Here is a 25,420-nt window from a genome sequence, read left to right on the forward strand (position 1 = left end):
GAAAAATATAAAATGATACAATTGACTGTGTATTCACCAGATTGAAAGGGATGAGATGTTGTAGTATTTTCTCCGTGATTGAAAGAATAAGATGTTGATATTGTCAATACCACTATATATTTTAACAATAATTGTGTAATTTAAATTAATTTTTGAACAAATAATTGGTATTGAGAACATCAACGTCGTATTCTTCCAATTATTCTCCAGTATTCAAGAAACAATTAGAAATTAAGCAGTACCCATTTGAACAATTTTTCAAATGTTAAAATTACTGGTCAATCAAGAATTTGAGAATTAATACCAAATAAAAATCTGAAGTTGTATGAACTATTTTCTTATATCTGTAAAAAATCCTCTAGTATCCACTTGTCTTTTAAGATGTATTTGTATTTGTATCCACCAAAAATCCACTGGAATCCACTTGTATTTTGAGATGTATTTGTATTATTTGTATCCACCAAAAATCCACTGGAATCCACTTGTTTTTTGAGATGTATTTGTATTCATCAAGAATACATTTGTTTTTTGGGATGTATTTTGTATCCATCTACTTGTTCCATCCAATGATACACCAACATAAACACTGCAATCACAATCTACAATAATTATTTCAATAAAACATTTGAATATTGATTAATAATACTATGAATTTATTGAAAAGTTGCATACATGCAGAGCCAAACAAATAGTCAAGTAATAAATGTGTTTATTTTCAATGTTTTCAAGCTTTCAATAATGAGTTATTGTATAATACTACATCCAACCCAATGATTTACAGTGTAACAAACAGAATAAACTGTAATATCCTGAATTCTGTTCTCTTTGATACATGGTTCAACACCAGTGGTGCCATCTTGATAGATTTAAGATAAAACCATACGTGTCGAAACATTACATACATCTTTCAACACCTATGGTTTCATCTTTTCAATTTTTAATAAATTTGTGATATTACTCACTCCTTGGCGCTACAGCTCATTCAGAGCCTTGACCTCCTTCAAAGAGCCTCTCCACTATTTTCAACTTTTCAATGCCTCTCTCATGGAAGATGAAACTATACGTGATGAAACATACTTGTTTTAACACCTATGGTCTCAACTTTTTAACAAATTTTTGATATTACTTACATACTTACTTCTTGACGCTACAGCTCATTCAGAGCCTTGACCTCCTTCAAAGAGCCTCTCCACTATTTTTAACTTTTCAATGCCTCTTTTATGGAAGATGAAACCATACGTGTCGAAACATTGCATACAGTTTCAACACCTTGGCTTTTTCTTTTCAACTTTTTAATAAATTTGTTATATTACTTGCATACTTACTCCTTGACGCTACAGCTCATTCAGAGCCTTGACCTCCTTCAAAAAGCCTCTCCACTATTTACAACTTTTCAATGTCTCTTTTATGGAAGATGAAACCATACGTGTTGAAACATTACAGATACTTTCAACTTTTCAATAAATTCAGGATACTAGTAGTTCTGTGAACAGTAGACCTCACGCAGTATTCTCATCCACAAGTAGCTGATTGAAACTATATAACTTATGGAAATATTATGGAAATACAGCAATAGACTGGCTTCTCCACACATCTGTGTAATCACTTGTCAGCTGATTTATGACGAATAATTCTATAGTCTGATGTTTACTCTAATATTGGCGTATGAAGGAGGATCCTTTTTCCTTTTATACTGTCCTTGAAATGCAAAATTTCCAAAAACCTTGTATATACGTCGACGCGCAATTAAAAAAGGAACATACCTGTCAAATTTCATGAAAATCTATTACCGCGTTTCGCCGTAAATGCGCAACATATAAACATATGAACATTTTAAACATTAAGAGAAATGCCAAACCGTCAACTTGAATCTTAGACCTCACTTCGTTCGGTCAATTAACATTGGTGTTGCTATCCTTGTCTACCATTCGACAAAGCAGATAGCGCTATCCCTTTCTATCTCCGCAACATTGCCAGATCTTTTCCAACAATGTTGATATATAATTTACAAAACATTTAATCTCGATCATGAACATTTTTATCATTCAACATTCAACCATTAAAAAATACTATGTATTCTTGACAAATGAGAAATGCCAAACCGTCGACTTGAATCTTAGACCTCACTTCGCTCGGTCAATTAATTTACAATATTGATAGTGTTTCAGTACGGATAAAATATATAGTGTAAGCATAACCTATTTTTGGACGATTTCTAAATTTGGGAAAGGAACAGTTTTGGGCTTTAAGCCTGTTGTTTCTTTTCCAATCATTCATAGTTGAAAAGTTCAAAGTTTACATTCAGGAACAAGATAAAAATAAAATACTACAATAATTTGGAACGTTCATCATGAAAGTTGATAATGATACTGTATGTATCAATATATTAATAAATAAATAACACCATAGAGAAACAATAGTATAAGTAGATATCTCATGGTATCGGGTGTTTATGTCGCAACCTTTACTGTTATCTCAAGTCGATAACGGTTGATTATTGTAGAATTTTACTGTTTTGATGGGATGAGAGTGTATGAACGGCACAATATGAGAGACTACCAGTGTCACACAGCTTCACGGCAAAGAATTACATGAACCATCGGCTTGAGATAACAGTAAAAGTTGCGACATAAACGCCCTATACCATGGGATATCTACTTATGCTATTGTTTCTCTATGATAACACTATATCTCACCAAAAACAGTCTAGAACTAATTATTTTGTTCAGATATGCATTACACAGAGCACTGGAGAGGGGTAATTGCCCACAGGAAATTAGCCACACCCCAATCATCCACTCTGTGTTGACACAAAAATAGGCTAGGCATCCTTCTTCCTTCCTTCATATCCTGTTTATTAAATTTAAACTGTCAGTACACACTCCTAATGCTGGCGATTCCCACATATCAGTATCAGTGAACGTGACCGGCACAGTTAAGATTTAATCCCCATGAGTTGTAATGGGACTATTCACACCTGGCACGACAAAGCGAGTATGAATAGTCCCATAAGAACACATGAGAATTATATTTTCAACACTGTACCGGACACACAGACCGTGACACTTGGTGTTGTGTCATTGTGTGTGAGTGATGTAGGCTAAGTGATTCTCTCTCTCTTTCTCACTCTGTCTCTCTCCCTCCCTCCCCCCTTTCACCACTGTATCTCTCTCTCTCTCTCTCTCTCTCTCTCTCTCTCTCTCTCTCTCTCTCCTCTCTCTCTCTCTCTCTCTCTTTCTCTCTACACTGTTAGTAGTTGCCGGGGTTTTAATCTTGTTTGAAAGCGTTCAAAACACTTTTAAACAGTGGTGTGATAGAGTGGGTGTTTTAGTTGAAAGGCGGAATGGGTATAGTTGACAGGTGAAATGTTAACAAGCCGGCAGTTTTTAAGAGTAGACTGTGTTTAGCTTGTTAGTTTAATTGAAGTGTTGTGAATATCAATTGTTCTCTTCTAAATTTCAACTTGTGAGGTGGTTTTTTTAAAGAGTGGTTGATAGAATATTATGTGTGAAGTGGCTCAAGTATTTAATGCTATACAGATATATATTTTTTGTTCCATTACGAACTGCGTGATTAAAATAATTGAGCAGCCTGTGTTAAGCTTGTTAGTTTGATTGAAGTGTTGTGAAAAATTGTTTTAAATTTCAACCTGAGGTGGTTTCATAAATAGCGGTTGCTGATAATTGTATCGCAAATATTTAATACTACCAATTTATTTTTTGATTAAAAAAGTAGCCTACTATTCTAAAAGCAGAGATTAGATATTAGTATTCATTTCTCTATGGTATAAGATATAAATGAACAATTGTGGCCACTCGTGTCGTTTTTCCGCAACACGCTTCATTCTATCCGCCATTAAATTCTGAACAGATTGGTACATAAAATGTTGTTGTATCTTGAAAAATGATTGAGTTGTAAAAATTTTTTGTTTGTGTGGCAAACCTGAAATTTATTCAGCTGACAAGCTGTGAGCCAGCAGCCAGTGAAATCCTTATTTTGTTTTCTTACAAAAGAAGAAGCTGATTGATTGATTGATTGAGTACTTTATTTAATAAATAATCTACATTTAATCTACAATCTACTATTTAATAATCTACATAATATGTAGATTACAGTATATACTGGCTTATACACTTATATACAATAGCTTACAATACAGCAAAATTATAGATGAATTTACATAATATAGACTAAGAAAATAATTATTGAACTGTTTATGATATGAAAAAAAGCAATTTGGAATAACTATACAAGATTATATTGTAATGCATCTACATAAATTGGCGGAGCTTTGGACATATCAATGTCCATTCTTCGGAAAGAATATTAAAAATATCCTCCCCACTAACTCTCTACCAAATGAATGGTATAAGAAGATCATTAATACATCCAAGGGAACCAATTATCCTCTAGATGATGATTTTAATAGTGAACAAAATCATGAACCTTATTGAATCATAGAGATCAGTTGATATTACAATAGAGAAACAATAGCATAAGTAGATATCCCAAGGTATAGGGCGTTATGTCGCAACTTTTACTATTATCTCAAGTCGATTATTGTCAATTTTTACTGTTTTGACCGGGTAAGAGTGTATGAACGGCACAATATGAGAGACTACCAGCGTCATAAAGCTTCACGGGAAAGAATTACTTGGACTATCAGCTTGAAATAACAGTAAAAGTTGTGACATAAACGCCCTATACCATGGGATATCTACTCATGCTATTTTTTTCTCTATGATATTAGCTCGTATATGACCGTTTCTGTTTGCGATACTAGATGTTTCGAATAGAAGCTGAAAAGTGAAAATTAATCAAGGAAATTATGAAAAAAAAATTATCAAACAAACTGGCACTATTCTGTTTCAAATGGGCTGAGAAGTTTCTTTGTTTCTGTAGAATTTAAATTTCCAATGTAAACTGAAAAGTGAAAATCAAGGAAATTAAAGGAAAGGGAAATTAATCAAGCCAATTCTCACTAGAGTCGGAAAATCATGAAAAAATTAGTGACAAATTGCTTCTCAGTATGTGGTTTGAGATCATCAACCAGTGATACCAACTGTGAAAATAGTGACGATATTGAATACAGGCGGCTTCCCACTCAACCCTCATCAGGTGCTGATATTTCGCGATGCTTCAGCGTCCCAGCGTCACCGGATTCCGATGAATCGGCCAAGGATGTACGGTGAGTAAAATCGCCAACAATTAAGAAGATTTAGAGATAAGATAGCATAAGAAGATATACCATGGTATAGGTCGTTTATGTTCTAAATTTCAAGTCGATTTTTTGTTAATGCTAGCTGATACAGCTGTCGGCCCATAGTCCTTGTCCATGTAGTTATTTTACTTTGCTTGCCCTATTACCATAGGTAAGGGAAGTATTGCTTTCCAAAAAAATTCAAGGTACCCCAATTTCTAAATTTCTATACGTTTCAAGGTCCCCTGAGTCCAAAAACATGATTTTTGGGTGTTGGTTTGTGTGTGTGTGTGGTGTGTGGTGTGTGTGTGTGTGTGTGTTGTGTGTGTGTGGTGTGTGTGTGTGTGTGTGTGTGTGTGTGTGTGTTGTGTGTGTGTGTGTGTGGTGTGTGTGGTGTGTTGTGTGTGTGTGTGTGTGTGTGTGTGTGTGTGTGGTGTGTGGTGTGTGGGTGTGTGTGTGGTGTGTGTTGTGTGTGTGGTGGTGTGTGTGGTGTGTTGTGTGTGTGTGTGTGTGGTGTGTGTGTGTGTGTGGTGTGTGTGTGTGTGTGTGTGTGTGTGTGTGTGTGTGTGGTGTGTGTGTGGTGTGGTGTGTGTGTGTGTTGTGTGTTTGTGTGTGTGTGGTGTGTGTGTGTGTGGTGTGTGTTGTGTGTGTGTGTGTGTGTGTGTGGTGTGTGTGTGTGTGTGTGTGTGTGGTGTGTGTGTGTGTGTGTGTGTGTGTGTGGTGTGTGTGTGTGTCTGTGAACACGATAACTCCATTCCTAATTAACCGATTGACTTGAAATTTTAAACTTAAGGTCCTTATACCATGAGGATCCAACAATAATAAATTCAATAAAATTCAATTCAAAATGGCGGATATTGGCTAAAAAACCTGTTTTTCACGGTTTTCTCGAAAACGGCTCTAACGATTTTCTTCAAATTTATACCCTAGATAAATTTATAAGCCCTATCAAGTGACATAAGTCTCATTTCTGGAAAATTGCAGGAGCTCCGTAATATTCTTGAGAAAAATAAAAATCAAAGTCGTTTTTCACGATTTTCCCAAAAATGACTTGACCGACTTGAAATTTCACGATTTTCCCAAAAATGACTTGACCGACTTGACATTTCACAATTTTCCCAAAAATGACTTGACCGATTTTTTTCAAATTCATACCCTGTATAGCTATTTATCAACTCTATCAACTGGCATGAGTCTCCTTTCTGGGAAACTAATGGGGGGTCCACCCCATCCTTGAGAAATGGACTTTGTAACCTCCTTCTCGTGCATGAGGTAGATAGGTAGCGCAGTTCATAAAAAGAACACATAGTCGTGATATTCCATCTGTAGAACAGCTGTTTTGACAACTTTTAAAAAATCCTCAAATTTCATAATTCAAAACAAAGGAAAATGTACTCTGAAAATAATAACATTAGTATAATCGTAGTTTTAATTATTTAGCCGCCAATCGGCATAATGTTATTCCCCTAAATTATCCTCGTTTAAGAATGAGGCTTATAGATCAATGAGCAAAGAAAATTGTGTGAGTGTACCACACCAGATTTTTTCGTGAAGCTATTTGACGCTAGTAGACTCTCATCATAGAGAAAATATAGCGTATTTGTATCAGTTGCCTCTGCTTTCATACTGGGCCTTTCCTACACTCAACAACACACTAATAATAGACAGTAGTCGACATGAGAAAGAAAGGTAAGAAAATATGAGAAAGATGGTATAAGAAGATAATATGCAATGGTATAGGGCGTTTTATATTCCAAATTTCACTGTCAACTCAAGCCGATAGTCCTCGTAGTTCTTTTTCTTAAATCTATTTGACGCTGGTAGTCTCTCATACTGTACTGTTCTCACACTCTCACCCTAACAAAATAGTAATAATAGAGAGTAGTCAACAGTAATCAGCTTGAGTTAACGAAAAATTAGTTTGACATTTGAAACTTAAACACGACCTATACATACCACATCTTCTTGTGTTATCTTATCTCTTCTGATATTGTGCAGAATACTAGCCTATTCTTTATATAGTCGCAGTCAGTACAGTCGGCTCGAAATTTGGAACATAAACAACCTATACTATGGAATATCTTCTCATGCTATATTTTCTCTTTGGTATAATTGATGCAGTTCCTGAATGTTTTGAATAAGAAAGCATCACTCTCATTGCCCTAGCACAAGCCAATGTCTAATGTGGGCATCATTCTCACCAGAAAAAACCTTACAACATTCATTGATGGTTCATTGAATTTGAGCAGGGTAATTTGAGCACATAATTTCAGGGTCGCATACTTTCATAATCCATAATAAAATAGAGGAAAGAATCGGATTATAAACACGTAGGGGATAGGAAATTCACGAATGACGCATCATCACGTCTCAACTACTCAACTGATTAACTTGCAATTTGCATATGGAATCTCAATTATCAAGGATGATTATAGGCATATTTTAATTTTAAATCTCAATACCCTTTCAAATTATTTTGTTACAACATGAACATGTTTTGGACCTTAATGCCATTTTCAAGTGATTTCCATTTTAATTTAACGAATCTATATTCCGTTGATTGATTGATAAACGACGATTCACTGGTAGAAGACAGTGGCAAAGCAGATAACCGGCAAAGCAGTTCTCCTATCTTTCTCCACTGCCATTATAACGTGGACCTCACCACATGTTCAATTAAGGAAACAGGTGTCTTTGTGAAGGGTGACAATGACAAAGTTTTTCACCCTCTTCAATACATTCAGAACATCTGGCAGGCAGTCTCTATAGGGGTGGGTCAGTTCCCTCATTCAAAAACAAAGTAAACAGAGATTCTTTTCAAAATGTTAGAATTATCACCATGAATAACATAAACGTTTCCTATTCTACCCTAATGCCAACAGCTCAATACATAGTATCATTGAGAAAAAATAAGCGTCAATTTCTATTACTATGATTTTGTCATAGCATAAATCTATACTCTTATCTCTTTTGCTCTTATGCTGTTATACTATTGCTGTCTCTCCTCAATGATACTACAAACTGTAGTGGGATTCACTGGCAACATTCTTCCTTTGAATGACATTGAAGCTGGATTTAATTCCCTTGTATCAGTATCAGTGAAAGTGACCGGCACAGTGAAAATATTATTCTCATAAGTTGTAGTGGGACTATTCATACTCGCTCAGCCTGGCTGAGTGTGAATAATTCTATTAGAATTTATGGGAATAATATTCTCACTGTGCCGGTCACTTTCACTGATACTCGTACAAAGGGAATTGTTTTGTCAATTAAAAAAAAGTAGATGAAGGAGAAGAAGGAGAAGAAGATGAGGAAGAAGTAGAAGAAGAAGAAGAAGAAGAAGAAGAAGAAGAAGAAGAAGAAGAAGAAGAAGAAGAAGAAGAAGAAGAAGAAGAAGACAGGTAAATAAGAAGACGACAGGAGAAGGAGAAGAAGAATAAGAAGAAGAGGTTGAAGTAGGAGAAAAAATTAAAGTAGTTTCGTGCTCACAGGTTAGACAGACTGATAGTTGATAACTGAACTGACAGTGGAAGTCATCTTAAAAAGTAGTAATATCGGCTTTAAATTCCAATAAATCTGATTATGTTTTTTAAGGAGTCGATAAAAAATTAAATTTCCTACAAAACATTTCATATAAAAAACTGCGCTACGATCGACCGTTTAGTAGTTATCAATAAAAAACTGCAGAAAGTACAATATTCCATACTGAATGCTTGAAGCTTGAGATTCGGCTAAGGCAAACTTCAAAACAATCCAGCTTTGGTAGCTGAAATTACAGAAGGCCTCGCTCGCATCATCTAGCGGAACTAACCTGAACTAACAATCAGTTAAAAGCAGTACCTCATCACAGTTTCTATAACAGAAACTGTTTTCTTATCTACTTATATTCAATTAAGCTCTTTTAAAGAATATCACTGAAGAAGATTTTAAGCTGATAATAATTTCTATTAAATAAGCATGACTTTTATGCTGTTAAATGTGATTAATAGTTGAAATCAATGATTTGAATTGAGTATTGGGTTTTGAGTAGTTGAGTTGACTGTTTGTTTTTAATGATTTTTCACTTAATTATTCAACAAATCATATCTATTTATCAGCTTAAATCACAGAGAATTTAATTCTCCACAATTAAAAGTAAGATTAAGAATGAAATACGATGAAAATAAAGTCAGAATGTCAGGAAAACTGAAGCATTGTACCATTCTTGTTGAAGTCTAGTTACAAATTCTGCCGCTAGATGTCATGAGCGCCTCCTTCTGCAATCGCCTGCTTTTGAAGATCAAACTTCTCTGTACTTGGGTTGTCAAAATAATTCCATCGTTTTCAAAAAGCAAGAGTCCCTCAAGTAGTTTTTTAGTTATACCTTTTTAATGGCTGATTGTAGTAAAAAATGACAAAGGACCATTTTTGTAGGAAATTCAATTTTCCATTGAATGATATATGGTGATTATTTTGAAAATGTTTTTTGAAGGTGTAAATAATTATTTTAATGAAAATATTCAGTAATATAGAAGGAATGAAGAAGCTAATCCTAGAAAAAAAATGGAGGAGGAGGAGGAGGAGGAAAGAGGGAGAAGAATAAGAAGAAGAAGGAGTAGAATAAGAAGGAGGAGGAGGAGGAGGAGGAGGAGGAGGAGGAGGAGGAGGAGGAGGAGGAGGAGGAGGAGGAGGAGGAGGAGGAGGAGGAGGAGGAGGAGGAGGAGGAGGAGAGGAGGAGGAGGAGGAGGAGGAGGAGGAGGAGGAGAGGAGGAGAGGAGGAGGAGGAGGAGGAGGAGGAGGAGGAGGAGGAGGAAGGAGGAGGAGGAGGAGGAGGAGGAGGAGAAGAAGAAGAAGAAGAAGAAGAAGAAGAAGAAGAAGAAGAAGAACAAGAAGAAAGGCGAGGAAGAAGAGGACATGAGAAAGAGGTGAAGAAGAAGATGAAAAAGAGGAGGAAGAAGTAGGAGGAGAAATGATAGTAGTTTCGTGCTCACAGGTTGGACAGACTGGTAGGTAATAACTGAACTGAACAGTGAACACCGAACAGGTAGTCGGCTACTTTTGGCAGGTGGGGGAGAAGAGACTGAAGGCTCCTGCACTGGGATGCTATTTGTACGTGAGTGACAATGTGACGTCATCTCAATTGGCAGAATTTGAGATTTCTTATTTTTGACAAGAATGAACAGTTGATATAATATCAGATCACCGGTAGACTATCAGCTATCCTCCATGGAAGGTAAGTTATATAGATATCAGCTATCCTGTGTAGAAGACACTGGCAAGGCAGAGAGAGAGAGATGATAAGCCACAGTTCTCCTATAACCTCCACTGACATTATTGACCGAGCGAAGTGAGGTCTAAGATTCAAGTCGACGGTTTGGCATTTCTCTTAGTGTTTAAATGTTTATATGTTGCACATTTACAGCGAAACACGGTAATAGATTTTCATGAAATTTGACAGGTATGTTCCTTTTTTAATTGCGCGTCGACGTATATACAAGGTTTTAGGAAATTTTTCATCTCAAGGATAATATAAAAGGAAAAAGGAGCCTCCTTCATACGCCAATATTAGAGTAAAAATCATACTATAGAATTATTCATCATAAATCAGCTGACAAGTGATTACACAGATGTGTGGAGAAGCCAGTCTATTGATGTATTTCCATAAGGTCTATAGTTTCAAACAGATACTTGTGGATGAGAATACTGCGTGAGGTCTACTGTTCACAGAACTACTAGTACGTGCACCTCACCTTAGTTATGACGTCACTCACCGATTCCACTGCAGTAGCCCTGTGCAGTCCCCAAAGAGAACTGTGAAGCGGTACCTCTATGAGTGAGAGGGGGGACAGAGTTTGGAGTTAGAGAGAGAGAGGCTGATAATCGACTCTGGTGTTAGAGAGAGAGAGAGGGTGTGTGTGAGAGAGAGACTCGACTTCTCAGGTAGAGAGAGAGAGTGAATGAGACACTCGAGTTCTCAGGTAGGGAGAGAGGAAGTTGAGTTTGGTGTTAGAGAGAGGAGAAGAGAGTTTAGTGTTGAAGAGAGGGACAGAGAAAGTTGAGTTCTGAGCTAGAGAGAGAGTGAGCGGCAAACTAGAGTTTTGAGTTAGAGAGAGACACAGTGGGTAAAGCCCGAGTTCTGAGTGAGAGAGAGCGGGTGAAACACTGCTTGGAGTTAGAGAGAAAAGAAGAAACAGTTTGGAGTTAGATAGAAAGGGAGATACTAGAGTTTGGAGGTAGAGTGAGTGGGAGAAACCTGAGTACTGAGTAGAGTGAGAGAGTGTGAAAGAGTTGGGAGTTAGAGAGAGAGAGAGTGAGCTATGGAAACAGGTAATAAAGTTGGGAGTTGGAGAGAGAGAACGATGGAAACACTCTTTTGGAGTTAGACAGAGTGATGTAGTAACACAGTTCTCAGGTAGAGAGCGAGTGAGAAACTTACGTTTCTAGGTAGAGGGGGAACAGAGTTCCTTCGGAGTGAGAGAGAGCTACACCGTTCGGAGCAAGGGTGAGAGGGCACAGCGCTCTCAGAAACTGAATCCCCTGAGTTGAGAGAGAACCTTCATGCGAGCAACAAAACAAAAACAATAAAAGCAGCGAGGTTAGTCAGTCGGCTCTTCGCTCGCCCAATCTAGACACACCAGTTCTCAGTTCCCAGTTCTACTACACTCTTGGAATGTGCGTGATCTCAACAACCTTATAGCTGCTTCACCTTTTATCCTCCGTGTAAAGTGATTTTTCTCAAATAGTTACATCTTTTTCCTCAAATAACTCCGCTCTTTCTTTAAAATAAATAGTTGTGAAGTGTCCCGCCACGTAGTGTTGTTAGTTGAGTGTGTGTGTGTGTTTTGTGTGAGTGAATTTAGTTGGTGTAGTGTTTGAAGTTTTGAGCGTTGTTGGTGGATATTGTTTCTGTTTCTTGTGTAAGGAGGAATATACCGGCGATGCTAGCAGGTTGACAACACACCTGGGCTGTGCCTTCAAATGGGTGAGTTCACATAATGAAAACTATAATCCAGTAAAAGCTAATTGAAGAAACTTGAAATGCTGTCAAAAAAATTCACTTTATTTTGATAAAAATTATTATTCCACTCTACCAACTTATTCAAAGATGTTAGTAAAAACTATAAACTAAAGAAACTGTATTATTTTTTGTGTAGTTGAGAAGTTTATGTTGTTGATATTCACCAACTTATTCAAAGATGTTAGTAAAAACTATAAACTAAAAGAAACTGTATTATTTTTTGTGTAGTTGAGAAGTTTATGTTGTGGTATATTCACCAACTTAATCAAAGATGTTAGTAAAAACTATAAACTAAAAGAAACTGTATTATTTTTTGTGTAGTTGAAAAGTTTATGTTGTGGTATATTCACCAACTTAATCAAAGATGTTAGTAAAAACTATAAACTAAAAGAAACTGTATTATTTTTTGTGTAGTTGAGAAGTTTATGTTGTGGTAATTATTCATATTGAATAAAAAATACTAAGAAATTGTCAAAATACCACAGATTTATTGATACTTAGAAAGACCGGTTTCGGTTAATACACCATTGTCAATCTCTGGTTATAAACTGTTTATCAGAGATTGACAATGGTGTAATAACCGAAACCGGTCATTCTAAGTATCAATAAATCTGTGGTTTTTTGACAATTTCTTAGTCTTGAATGAAAAAAGAGTTTATCAGAGATTGACAATGGTGTAATAACCGAAACCGGTCTTTCTAATTATCAATAAATCAGTGGTTTTTTGACAATTTCTTAGTCTTTTTTCATTCAATATGAATAATTACCACAATATCAACTTCTCAACTACACAAAAAATTTCTTAGTCTTTTTCATTCAATACAGTTTATAGTTTTCAAAGTTTTCAGGACCTTCAGAATTGCTGGATTGAAAAGGTGTATTGAAGCATAGAAAGATTGATTGATGACTATGATGGGACAAGTTATAATGACAGTGTTTGATTAGCAATAGTATTGTTATCCTTGTCTATCATTCAACAAAGCGGATAGCGCTATCTCTTTATCGCTTTGCTCTGTTGCCAGATAGTCTTTTAAGAATGTAGAAGTGATAATTAATTAACAAAATATTTCATCTTAATTATGAAATTATTGAAAATTATAATTTCTTGCACAATTAAATATAATTGATTATTTTAAACGAGAATGAACAGTTAATATCTCATCAATAAACCTGTATCAGCTATCGTTCATAGAAGGCATTGACAAAACAGGATCGGCAACGTTGTTCTCCTATCTTTCTCCCCTGCCATTATAACGTGGACCTCACTAGAGTAAGTACCTGTGTTCCGTAAACGTCTAATCAAATTCTAGACAATCTATGAACTTGACCTACTGAAATCTTGAAGAATTTGAAACAGACCTATAACCATCCTCGGTGAATTAAGAATCTATATACAAAATTCCTAGTTAATCAATTAAGTAGTTCAGACGTGATGATGCGTCATTCGTGAATTTTCTATCTTTTACATGTATAAGCCAAATTCTTTTCTTTATTATAAATTATTATAGACTAGCAAGCAACCAGTGCTCCGCAAACATCTAATTAAAAACTTGACGAGCTGAAAACTTCACCTACTGAAATTTTGAAGAATTTTAAATTTTTGCTATAACCATCCTCGGTGAATCAAGAAATCTATATACAAAATTCCAAGTTAATCAGTCCAGTAGTTGAGACGTGATGATGCATCAAACATAATTTTCCTATCTTGTACGTGTATAAGTCAATTCTTTCCTTTATTATATTATATGGTGAATGTATTACAGGAAATCAATATTATTCAAGGAAGAATACAAACTCCAAAGATCTTACATATAGGCTATAGTTTAAGAACCTCTGTTTCTGTTTTTTTTAGAACCTTAGGAATAGGATTAAACGGTTGAAGCAAAGAAGATAAGAAAAGAATACATTCTGTATTTTATCAAGTTTTGACACTAGAATTACGACTTGCAGACTATATTAGTTGTGAAAATATGAAATATCTACTCACTGACTGTAGCATGCTTTCGAATCACATGTTACTAATTGTCAACAGTGGTCGTATTGGAGCTAAATTGATTGTTCAATTATAGAGAATAAATATTTATTTATTTATTTTATTATTATAATTTTTACAAGAAGCACTGAATGGGAGAGAAAAACTAAGGATACTCCTTGTACCATTTAGTACTAAATAGTACCAGTACCCTTGTGATATTCCTTTTAAATTATACAGGACTAATTTCGAGTCATTCTCAAGTGTTCTTCTTTCAAAATAGAATACATTCTATTTCATTTGCTTGAAAGATGATTTGTAAGATTTGTAAGAATAAATTCTGGGTATGATTGGGTCAATGAATCAGAGAAAATCAATGAATAGGCTACATTTCAAGAGTATCAACTTCTGATAATGGTTTATCATTGAGAGGTTTATCGAAAGCTGTAGGCGGAAGGTGTGTAGGCCTATTCGTGATTAGATAACGTCATGACATTGACAATAATTATTATTGCTGAATATTTGACTAATTAAATTAAGTTTCTTCATATTATTTCTGCAGTTGTTTGTCAAAGGATCTCTCCTAAATTTATTAATTTATTCACAAGAATAATACAGGTATGGAAACATCAGAATATTGATAATTAGTGGGAGAGTAATTGATATTATTCTAGAAATAATATCTAGATAAATAAATAAATAAATAAATTCAATTTTATTGTCAGCCAGCCAAAAAAGCACAAGACAAAGTCACACAAATAGAACATCAAATAGACAGTCACACATTAAGAGACACATTGTTACTATTACATTGCTATTTAGTAACTTATTATACACCTTTTGCCCAACTGCTTCAAAACTGTTTAAAGATTTAGACAATCTTTGGTATTGAATATAGATCTGTCTATTGTTTCTGGTATTAACAGAGTGAACAGTATTTCTTAATTGATAACGATGCAGATTCTTCTTAGTGTATAACAAAACAGAATATATGTACTGATTTATTACTGTCAGAATTTTATTATTTATGAAAAAAGGCCTACAGTGTTCTAAATAAGGTGATTCCGTGATTATTCGCACGGCTTTTTTTTGTAGCAGAAGAATATCGTTAATGTGCGCTGAATTTCCCCATAGAAGAATACCATAAGACATGAGACTGTGAAAGAAAGAAAGTATGCTATAAGTAGTATAGATATAATTGATATTATTGTAGAAATGTAAATACTGTAAATATTTACAGTAGTCTGAATCTTTCTAGTAGAATCTTCAATACATTCTCAATAATATTGAAGAAGAAGATGAAGATTATAGAGATGACGAAGGAGGAGAAGATGAAAAAGAAGAAGAAGAAATTATATGGAACAAAAACAAGGTAGACATTTCACTTAATTGAACGAAGGTAACTTTGGTTTGCTGCATACTAGGTCTGAATTCAGATGGATACATCTAGTAAATAGTTTCAAAAAATGATAGGGAAGGAGATCAAACAGTAATATACATTAGACTTCTTCATCCATGTCAATAACATTATATTTTGCCTTAGCAAAACAACAATAGTATTAGCAATAAATGACAATAGAAGAAAGAATGGCAGAAGTATTGGTAGACCGAAGAAGAGATGGACGCCGAAACAGGATTGAAAAGCCAAATCCATGACGACGATAACGAATAAATGACAATCTACACTATAGCTAATTATTCAATGTATTCACAAAGTGTAAAGATATATCAATCGGAATGCAATTATCAGATTGAATATAATGTAATAATTGTAGTGATGGACATAACTTCATTCATTTTATACAAAAAAAATGTAGATTCTTGGAAAATGATACAAAAGATAAATAGGCCTATAAATAAAAATAAAAATCTCAGTACTCCTTTTTGAAATATTTTATCACAACATGTTTCAGACATTTATACCATTTTCAAGTGATATGAAGTCAAAAAGTGTATTGAGATTTTTATTTTTCTTTATATTTATATTGCAAGTAGCCCTATACAGAAAAGAGATGATACAGAAGAGTACATTCAGGGGAAAAGTATGTTGGAAGAAGTAAATAATTGAAAGAAGTGAAGAGAAGATGAATAAATAAGGAAAAAAGTGAAAGGAGTTGAGGAAAAAATGAAGAATAAATCAAGGAAGAGAATAGAATAAAAGAAGTTGGAAGAGTTAAAGAATGAAAAGAAAAGGAGAGACATTAGGAAATAGAAATACAATAATACTAAAGAAACAAACAAGGAATTCGCTGTGGATGTAGGTACCGTACGTTTCTATTGGGAAATTGGGATTCACCTAATTAGGATATTTTGTCAACAATGAATCGATATTATAATTTTAGATATTCAGATTACCTAGCATGAAATATTATACTGATGATTCATGGAAATTTCTATTCAGGTTATCCATTAATAAATAATTTAGTAGTAGATTTATTCAAAAACAAGTATTGGCTTATATAGCAACAAACTGAGCTGACAAATTGTATTGTTGAAAATACTTCTATGTTGTTTTGGATCCTTGAGAAAATTCGATTTAATTGACCGAGCGAAGTGGGTTCTAAGATTCTAAGGCATTTCTCTTAATGTTTAAATGTTTGAATGTTTGAATGTTTGAATGTTTAAATGTTTATATGTTGCGAATTTACGGCGAAACGCGGTAATAGATTTTCATGAAATTTGACCGGTATGTTCCTTTTTTAATTGCGCGTCGACGTATATACAAGGTTTTTGGAAATATTGCATTTCAAGGATAATATAAAAGGAAAAAGGAGCCTCCTTCATGCGCCAATATTAGAGTAAAAAATAAAAATCAGACAATAATAATTATTCATCATACATCAGCTGACAAGTGATTACACAGATGTGTGGAGAAGCCAGTCTATTGCTGTATTTCCATAAGGTCTATAGTTTCAATCAGGTACTTGTGGATGAGAATACTGCGTGAGGTCTACTGTTCACAGAACTACTAGTATATCGTACGTAGATTATGGTGAATAGAATATCTAGACAGTAATTTCAAAGTTTTTTGATCACATTTATCTTAAATTATTTATTAAGAAACGAAAGAAAACAATGGATAATTAATTGTAATTAAAGTCTACTTAGATGATTAGTGGAGATGATTGATTTGGGTTATTTTTGGAAACTTCAATTGAATGACTTTGCAGCTTTCATTTCAAATGTTTTGATATCTGAATTTCATCTGTTTCAAACAGACATGATAACTCCGTTTATTCTTATCCTCATATCTTAATGAGGATCCACATCAACTGATGAGGAAAATATCATCATCATCATCATCACAAAAATTATTCTTTCATTCAACTATTATTGACATTTTTCAACATTCCATTAGTCAGTTTGAACGCCTTTCTGTCTTGCTATAAAGGCAATGTTGTGGTAATAATAATAATAATATCGAGTGACCTGGTTGGCTCAGGTCTGGTGTAAGAGTTTTCAGGTCGCAACTGATCAATTTCAGGGCCTCTGACATGACCTAACGACTGCTTTTTAGGCAGCCGGGACCGACGGCTGTGGTAGTACATATGCATATTGAATAAGAACAACTTGATATTGTCAAATCCCCCAATTCATTAAAACATTGTTCTCTTATCTTTCTCCACTGCCATTATAATGTGGACCTCACTATAAAAAGTTTCACTACTTAAAATTTCTAGCATTATTTGTAAACAAATAGCGTCATTGCTTTTCATTCAACTAATGCAGACAGTTTATAGTGAATCCCAATTGACTGTTTTATCAAGAACAATGAACTTAATGATTAATGATGACGCTTGCATTTTACAGCTGACTGTAAGCTGAAAGTCTACTAAACAATTCCCGGTGGAAATCTCTTGTTCAAAAATCTCTGACATGTTTGTTAGAGATTTCCAAGTTCCGTGACTAGAACCGTGAGGCCTCCTCCCTCACCACAGCTGGCTTTTCCCCTTCAGGAAAACAGGTTTTCACCCTAAGGAAAGCAAGTTTCCCCTAAGCTTTCTTCTTCAGCACTAATAGTGAGGTCCACATTATAATGGCAGTATGTGATTGGCATTGGTGATGCTATCCTTGTCTATCATTCGACAAAGCAGGGAGCGAATGTATCAAATCATGGGGTTGTGTATCAATTTGAGATGATAATGTATCATATTGGTTTCATACTGTATCATGTGTGGTGATACTGTATCATATTGTGTTGATACTGTTTCATGTTGTGTTTTTTCTTGTTCTATAGTGATGTCCACGTTATAATGGCAGCATTTGATCAACATTGGTGTTGCTACCCTGGTCTATCATTCGACAAAGCAGATAGCGAATGTATCGAATCATGGTGTTGTGTATCAAGTTGAAATGATATTTTATCATATTGGTTTGATACTGTCTCATATTGGTTTGATACTGTATCATATTGTGTTGATACAGTTTCATGTTGTGTTTTTTCTTGTTCTTTAGTGATGTCCACGTTATAATGGCAATATTTGATTAACATTGGTGTTGCTATCCTTTTCTATATTTTGACAAAGCAGATAGCGAATGTATGAAATCATGGTGTTGTGAATCTAGTTGATCTGATACTGTATCATATTGGTTTGATACTGTATCATTTGTGGTGATATTGTATCATATTGTGTTGATACTGTATCATATTGTGGTTGTTCTTGTTCTATAGTGAGGTCTACGTTATGATTGCAGTATTTGATTATCATTGGTGTTGCTATCCTTGTCTATCATTCGACAAAGCAGATAGCGAATTTATCAAATCATAGTGTTGTGTATCAAGTTGAGATGATACTGTATTATATTGGCTTGATAAGGTATCATTTGTGATGATACTGTATCATGTTGTGGTGTTCTTGTTCTTTAGTGATGTCCACGTTATAATGGCAATATTTGATTAACATTGGTGTTGCTATCCTTTTCTATATTTTGACAAAGCAGATAGCGAATGTATGAAATCATGGTGTTGTGAATCTAGTTGATCTGATACTGTATCATATTGGTTTGATACTGTATCATTTGTGGTGATATTGTATCATATTGTGTTGATACTGTATCATATTGTGGTTGTTCTTGTTCTATAGTGAGGTCTACGTTATGATTGCAGTATTTGATTATCATTGGTGTTGCTATCCTTGTCTATCATTCGACAAAGCAGATAGCGAATTTATCAAATCATAGTGTTGTGTATCAAGTTGAGATGATACTGTATTATATTGGCTTGATAAGGTATCATTTGTGATGATACTGTATCATGTTGTGGTTGTTCTTGTTCTATAGTGAGGTCTACGTTATGATTGCAGTATTTGATTATCATTGGTGTTGCTATCCTTGTCTATCATTCGACAAAGCAGATAGCGAATGTATCAAATCGTGGTGTTGTGTATCTAGTTGAGCTGATACTGTATCATATCGATTTGATGCTGTATCATATTGGTTTGATACTGTATCGTATTGGTTTGATGCTGTATCATGTTGTGGTTTTTCTTGTTCTATAGTGAGGTCCACATTATAATGGAAATATTTGATTAGCATTGGTGTTGCTACCCTTGTCTATCATTCGACAAATCAGGTAGCGAATGTATCAAATCATGGGGTTGTGTATCAAGTTGAGATAATATTGTATCATATTGGCTTGATAAGGTATCATTTGTGATGATACTGTATCATATTGTGATTGTTCTTGTTATATAGTGAGGTCCACGTTATGATAGCTGTATTTGATTAACATTGTTGATGCTATCCTTGTCAATCATTCGAAAAACCAGGTAGCATTTGTATCGAATCATGGTGTTGTGTATCAAGTTGAGATAATTGACCGAGCGAAGTGAGGTCTAAGATTCAAGTCGATGGTTTGGCATTCCACTTAACGTTTAAATGTTTATAATAATATGTTACGCATTTACGGCGAAACGCGGTAATAGATTTACATGAAATTTGACAGGTATGTTCCTTTTTTAATTGCGCGTCGACGTATATACAAGGTTTTTGGAAATTTTGCATTTCAAGGATAATATAAAAGGAAAAGGAGCCTCCTTCATACGCCAATATTAGAGTAAGAATCAGACTATAGAAATTATTCATCATAAATCAGCTGACAAGTGATTACACAGATATGTGGAGAAGCCAGTCTATTGCTGTATTTCCATAAGGTCTATAGTTTCAATCAGGTATTTGTGGATGAGAATACTGTGTGAGGTCTACTGTTCACAGAACTGCTAGTGTTGATACTGTATCATTTTGTGGTTGTTCTTGTTCTATAGTGAGGTCTACGTTATGATAGCTGTATTTGATTAACATTGTTGATGCTATCCTTGCCTATCATTCGACAAAGCAGATGACGCTATCCTTCTCTAGCACTGCGACGTTGCCAGATCGTTTTCTAACAATGTAGAAATATCAGCAAAATATATTCATGAAAATTCATTACCTTATTAATTATTGAGTAATATATTTTCCTAACGTATAAAATCTAACTAATTATTTCAAACTAGAATATTAACAGTTAATATTTCCCCTCTTGTTGAACGATACATATATACTCAACCAATAAAGATGCGTTGCCTACATTATTCAAATTCATACAAGTTTTCATATTTATTTATTTCCATGTAGGCTAAGTTATAACAAAATTATTCATTTTCATGAGGAATACTGGTATCAGCTATCATCCATGAAGGGAAGTGGCAAGGAAGAGGATCGACAACGCTGTCTCCTATCTTTCTCCACTGCCATTATAACGTGGACCACACTATAGGATTCTCCTGAGACACGAAATATACAAAGTAACAAGGAGGGTAGTAACCCCTGAAAGGTCTTTTCCCGCCTAGCTTCTATAGAGCTAACATTCACTCTAAAATGTGAGCATTTTCTATTGGTAGCATAAATACTTCCCATACAAGAGCTGATACGAAGCTCTTACTATAAAATAGTTCCAGTAAAAGTCTTTCTTCAACTGCTAATGGCTCTTCATCAAAATGTCTGCACGCAATACTAGTGAAGTCCACGTTATAATGGCAGTGGAGAAAGATAGGAGAAAAGGGTTGCCGATTCTCTGCCTTGCCACTGCCTTCTTTAGAGGATCTCTGATACTGGTGAATCTGATAAAATATCAACTGTTCATTCTTGTTCAAAATAATCAATTATATTTTATATTTGCAAGAGAATATAAATCAAGTCAAATCAAATCAAGTTTTATTCAATGATATTGCATACATGACAAATTCCATTATACTAATGATATTACAGATCATTGAATACAATACTGTTTGCTTAAGAAAAAAATCTTGTCTGCAAACTGACAAGACATACAGATGGATAATATTTTCTAATGATCGAATAATAGATTTTCATAATAAATTGAGATTGAATATTTTGTTAGTTAATTATGTTTCCACATTGTTAAAAAACGATCTGGAAACGTTGCAGATCCAGGAAAGGATAGCGCTATCTGCTTTGTCAAATGATGGACAAGGATAGCAACACCAATGATAATCAAATACAGCTATCATAAAGTGGACCTCACTATAGAACAAGAACAACCACAGCATGATACAGTATCACCAAAATATGATACAGTATCACCACGTATGATACAGTATCAACACAATATGATACTAGTATTTCTGTGAACAGTAGACCTCACGCAGTATTCTCATCCACAAGTACCTGATTGGAACTATAGACCTTATGGAAATACAGCAATGGACTGGCTTCTCCACACATCTGTGTAATCACTTGTCAGCTAATTTATAATGAATAATATTTATTCATCATAAATTAGCTGACAAGTGATTACACAGATGTGTGGAGAACCATAAGATATTTTCATAAGATCTATAGTTCCAATCAGGTATTTGTGGATGAGAATACTGCGTGAGGTCTACTGAACACAGAAAATTAGAGAATTATTCTCTAGTCTGATTTTTACTCTAATATTGGCGTATGAAGGAGGATCCTTTTTCCTTTTATATTATCCTTGAAATGCAAAATTTCCAAAAACCATGTACATACGTCGACGTGCAATTAAAAAAGGAACATACCTGTCAAATTTCATGAAAATCTATTACCGCGTTTCGCCATAAATGCGCAACATATGAACAATTAAACATTCAAACATTTAAACATTAAGAGAAATGTCAAACTGTCGACTTGAGTTTAAGACCTCACTTCGCACGGTCAACAATATCACCACAAATGATACAGTATCCAACCAATATGTTTCAATATCATCTCAACTTGATACACAACATCATGATTTGATACATTCGCTATCTGCTGTGTCGAATGATAGACAAGGGTAGCAACACCAATGTGATTAAACTACAGCTATAATAAAGTGGACCTCACTATAGAACAAGAACAACCACAACATGATACAGTATCATCACGAATGATACTTTATCAAACCAATATGATATAATATCATCTCAACTTGATACACAACACCATGATTTGATACATTCTCTGTCTGCTTTGTCAAATGATAGACATGGGTAGCAACACCAATGTTGATAAAATACAGCTATAATAAAGTGGACCTCACTATAGAACAAGAACAACCACAACATGATACAGTATCATCACGAATGATACTTTATCAAACCAATATGATACAATACTATCTCAACTTGATACACAACACCATGATTCGATACATTCGCTATCAGCTTTGTCTAATGATAGACAAGGATAGCAACACCAATGTTAATCAAATACTGCCATTATAACATGGACCTCACTATAGAACAAGAACAACCACAATATGATACAGTATCATCACGAATGAATCTTTATCAAACCAATATGATTCAATATCATCTCAACTTGATACACAACACCATGATTCGATACATTCGCTATCAGCTTTGTCTAATGATAGACAAGGATAGCAAAACCAATGTTAATCAAATACTGCCATTATAACATGGACCTCACTATAGAACAAGAACAACCACAATATGATACAGTATCATCACAAATGATCTTTATCAAACCAATATGATACAATACTATCTCAACTTGATACACAACACCATGATTCGATACATTCGCTATCAGCTTGTCTAATGATAGACAAGGATAGCAACACCAATGTTAATCAAATACTGCCATTATACATGGACCTCACTATAGACAAGAACAACCACCAATATGATACAGTATCATCACGAATGAATCTTTATCAAACCAATATGATTCAATATCATCTCAACTTGATACACAACACCATGATTCGATACATTCGCTATCAGCTTTGTCTAATGATAGACAAGGATAGCAAAACCAATGTTAATCAAATACTGCCATTATAACATGGACCTCACTATAGAACAAGAACAACCACAACATGATACAGTATCATCACAAATGATACTTTATCAAACCAGTATGATACAATACTATCTCAACTTGATACACAACACCATGATTCGATACATTCGCTATCAGCTTTGTCTAATGATAGACAAGGATAGCAAAACCAATGTTAATCAAATACTGCCATTATAACATGGACCTCACTATAGAACAAGAACAACCACAACATGATACAGTATCATCACAAATGATACTTTATCAAACCAATATGATACAATATCATCTCAACTTGATACACAACATCATGATTCGATACATTCGCTATCTGCTTTGTCGAATGATAGACAAGAATAGCAACACCAATGTTAATCAAATACTGCCATTATAACATGGACCTCACTATAGAACAAGAACAACCACAACATGATACAGTATCATCACAAATGATACTTTATCAAACCAATATGATACATTATTATGTTAAGTAGGGGTGAGAGTGTAAGCACAGCATACAGTATGAGAGATTACCAGCGTCACATGTCTTCATTCCCAAAACAACACTACCACGACCCAGGTCTATCGGCTTGAGTTAACAGTGAAATTTGGAATATAATCGCCCTATTCCATAAAATATATTTTTATGATATATTTCCTCTATGCCTGAAGTAGGCCCACGTTATAATTGCAATATTTGATTAACATTGGTTGGTATCCTTGTCTATCATTCGACAAACAGATAGCGAATGTATCAAATCATGGTGTTGTGTATCAAGTTGAGATACTATTGTACCATACTGGTTTGATACTGTATCATGTTGTGGTTTTCTTGTTCTATAGTGAGGTGGTCCATGTTATAAAGGCAGTATTTGATAGACATCGGTGTTGCTATTCTTGTCTATCATTCGACAAAGCAGACAGCGAATGTATCAAATCATGTTGTTGTGTATTAAGTTGAGATGATATTGTATCATATTGGTTTGATACTGTATCATGTAGTGGTTGTTCTTGTTCTGTAGTGTAGTCCACGTTATTATAGCTGTATTTGATGAACATTGGTGTTGCTATCATTGTCTATCATTTAACAAAAAAGATAGCAAATGTATCAAATCATAGTGTTGTGTATCTAGTTGAGATGATATTGTATCATTTGGTTTTATACTGTATCATTTGTGATGATACTGTATCATGTTGAGGTTGTTCTTGTTCTATAGTGAAGTCCACGTTATGATAACTGTATTTGATTAACATTGGTGCTGCTATCCTTGTCTATCATTCGACAAGCAGATAGCGAATATATCAAATCGTGGTGTTGTGTATCAAGTTGAGATGATATTGTATCATATTGGTTTTATACTGTATCATTTGTGATGATACTGTATCATGTTGTGGTTGTTCTTGTTCTATAGTGAGGTCCCCGTTATGATAGCTGTATTCGATTAACATTGGTGTTACTACTTGTCTATCATTAGGCAAAGCAGATAGCGAATGTATAAATCATAGTGTTGTGTATTAGTTGAGATGATATTGTATCATATTGGTTTGATAAGGTATCATTTCTCATGATACTGTATCATGTTGTAGTTGTTCTTGTTCTATAGTGAAGTCCACGTTATGATAGCTGTATTCAATTAACATTGGTGTTGCTATTCTTGTCTATCATTCGACAAAACAGATAGCGAATGTATCAAATCATGGTGTTGTGTATCAAGTTGAGATGATATTGTATCATATTGGTTTGATACTGTATCATATTGTGATGATACTGTATCATGTTGTGGTGTTCTGTTCTTAGTGAGGTCCCCGTTATGATAGCTGTATTCGATTAACATTGGTGTTGCTAACCTTGTCTATCATTCGACAAAGCAGATAGCGAATGTATCAAATCATGGTGTTGTGTATCAAGTTGGAAATGATTGTATCATATTGGTTTGAT

General features: G+C 34.5%; 1 protein-coding gene across 1 annotated transcript in view; it reads left to right on the top strand.

Moving 5' to 3' along the window:
- Positions 1-11,708: 11,708 nt before the first annotated feature.
- LOC111059440 overlaps positions 11,709-25,420 on the top strand; it is a 233,925-nt gene continuing 220,213 nt past the window's right edge. Inside the window, exon 1 of the mRNA XM_039438622.1 lies at positions 11,709-12,161. The gene's annotated coding sequence lies outside the window, so the exon portion shown is untranslated. The remainder of the gene's footprint in view (positions 12,162-25,420) is intronic.

The sequence above is a fragment of the Nilaparvata lugens genome, chromosome 12 (genome assembly GCF_014356525.2).
Source record: "Nilaparvata lugens isolate BPH chromosome 12, ASM1435652v1, whole genome shotgun sequence".
NCBI lineage: Eukaryota > Metazoa > Arthropoda > Insecta > Hemiptera > Delphacidae > Nilaparvata > Nilaparvata lugens.